The sequence below is a fragment of the Chiloscyllium plagiosum genome, chromosome 13 (genome assembly GCF_004010195.1).
Source record: "Chiloscyllium plagiosum isolate BGI_BamShark_2017 chromosome 13, ASM401019v2, whole genome shotgun sequence".
NCBI classification, from domain to species: domain Eukaryota; kingdom Metazoa; phylum Chordata; class Chondrichthyes; order Orectolobiformes; family Hemiscylliidae; genus Chiloscyllium; species Chiloscyllium plagiosum.
This window is the reverse complement of record NC_057722.1, coordinates 17,664,677-17,667,395: the sequence shown is the minus strand read 5'-3', so window position 1 is coordinate 17,667,395 and position 2,719 is coordinate 17,664,677.

The window sequence follows — 2,719 nt, the reverse complement described above, 5'->3', positions numbered from 1 at the left end:
TGTGTGTGCTGTGAGGTGTGCATTTGCTGCCTGTTGGAGTGGTCTCTGCCTTCGGGCATGGACTCTGCCTTGGTATTGGGAACTGTATTGAGAGGATTTTGTGAATTAGAGACATAGAGTCATAGAGATGTACAGCATGGAAACAGACCCTTCGGTCCAACCCGTCCATGTCGACCAGATATCCCAACCCAATCTAGTCACACCTGCCAGTACCCGGCCCATATTCCTCCAAACCCTTCTTATTCATATACCCATCCAAATGTCGCAATTGTACCAGCCTCCACCACTTCCTCCAGCAGCTCATTCCATACACGTACCACACTCTGCGTGAAAAGGTTGCCCCTTAGGTCTCTTTTATATCTTTCCCCTCTCACCCTAAACCTGTGCCCTCTAGTTCTGAACTCCCTGACCCCAGGGAAAAGACTTTGTCTATTTACCCTATCCATGCCCCCCATAATTTTGTAAACCTCTATAAGGTCATCCCTCAGTCTCCGACGCTCCAGGGAAAACAGCCCCAGCCTGTTCAGCCTCTCCCTATAGCTCAAATCCTCCAACCCTGGCAACATCCTCGTAAATCTTTTCTGAACCCTTTCAAGTTTCACAACATCTTTCCGATAGGAAGGAGACCAGAATTGCATGCAATATTCCTACAGTGGCCTAACCAATGTCCTGTAGAGCCGCAACATGACCTCATGACTCCTGTACTCAATATCATGACCGACAAAGGAAATCATACCAAACGCCTTCTTCACTATCCTATCTACCTGCAACTCCACTTTCAAGGAACTATGAACCTGTACTCCAAGGTCTCTTTGTTCAGCAACACTCCCTAGGACCTTACCATTAAGTATATAAGTCATGCTAAGATTTGCTTTCCCAAAATGCAGCACCTCGCATTTATCTGAATTAAAGTACATCTGCCACTTCTCAGCCCATTTCCCATCTGGTCCAGATCCTGTTGTAATCTGAGGTAACCCTCTTCGCTGTCTACTACACCTCCAATTTTGGTGTCATCTGCAAACTTGCTAACTGTACCTCTTATGCTCGCAGCCAAATCATTTATGTAAATGTCAAAAAGTAGAGGACCCAGCACTGATCCTTGTGGCACTCGACTGGTCACAGGCCTTCTGTCTGAAAAACAACCCTCCACGACCACTCTCTGTCTTCTACCTTTGAGCCTGTTCTGTATCCAAATGGCTAGTTCCCTCTGTATTCCATGAGATCTAACCTTGCTAATCTCCCATGGAACCTTGTTGAACGCCTTACTGAAGTCCATACAGATCACATCTACTGTTCTGCCCTCAGCAATCCTCTTTGTTACTTCTTCAAAAAACTCAATCAACTTTGTGAGCCATCATTTCCCATGCACAAAACCATGTTGACTATCCCTAATCAGTCCTTACCTTCCCAAATACATGTACATCCTGTCCCTCAGGATTCCCTCCAACAATTTGCCCACCACTGAGGTCAGGCTCACTGGTCTATAGTTCCCTGGCTTGTCTTTACCGCCCTTCTTAAACAGTGGCACCACATTAACCAACCTCCAGTCTTCTGGCACCTCACTTGTGACTATTGATGGTACAAATATCTCAGCAAGAGGCCCAGCAATCACTTCTCTAGCTTCCCACAGAGTTCTCAGGAACACCTGATCAGGTCCTGGGGATTTATCCACCTTTACCTGTTTCAAGACATCCAGCACTTCCTCCGGGTTTTGTAATTAATTGCGTTTGAGTGCAGGTCAGAGCGGGCTAGTCAGTTAGTGGGGCTGCCGGGAGCTGGAGGGTCAGGCCGGGGGGTTACTACGCAGGGAGGCTGGTGGGCTAGACAGCTGACACCGTGCCCGTAGGAAAGGTGGTCAGGGGAGGGGCAGCCAGTACATGAGCTGGCTGGGGGCTGGAGGGTCAATGACTGGCCTGAAGGAACGTGGGCTGGAAGGGGCCTGTCAGTACATGGGGCGGGTGGGACCAGGCAACTGATAGCATCCCCGCAGCAAAGCTTGTGTAGGGCAGGCTGGTCAGTATGCGGGCAACCTAAAGGAAGGCTAACTGGGGGAGGACCAATCAGCACGTGGGGGTGGGGTGAGGCTAGGAGCCGGACGGCCGATGGCCGGTCCATAGGAATGCTGGCCAGGAGAAAGAGTCAGTCAGTACCTGGGGCGGCCGAAGACCGGAGGGCCAACAACTGTTCTGTGGGACGGTCTGATCAGTAAGTGGTGCGGATGGGTGTCAGGTGTCTTTTTTACAGATATATTGGGTCTGCGTTCTATGCAATGTTTCTCACTTGATTGCACTGCCTTGCATGTGCAAATGCAACCACCTCACATCTTGAAGTGAGAATAGTTCTGACCAAGGAGATCTTCTGACAAGCATTTCCTGATCAGTATTAAATGATTGTAAAAGGTGTTTGCCATGTTTAAGCCCAATCAAGCAACTTGCCTTTGAATAGTTAAGGTTGTCTGACTCGGATTTTTTTAGTATTTAATTTGAAGTGTGATTATTAAATCCTGAAATTTGCTGTTCGGTGACCTGTGCGTTGAATGCAGTGAGCTGAATTTTCACAACATTTGTCGAAATATCCATTTGGGCAATTTCATGGAGGATTTCTCTCCTTGAGTCCTAGTGACATTTCACACACAATTTGATGTGACTGTCTGCATTAGGAATGCAGATGCCTGCACTTAGCAATGGCTGAAGTGCTGACCAGGCCAAGGCTTTATGGC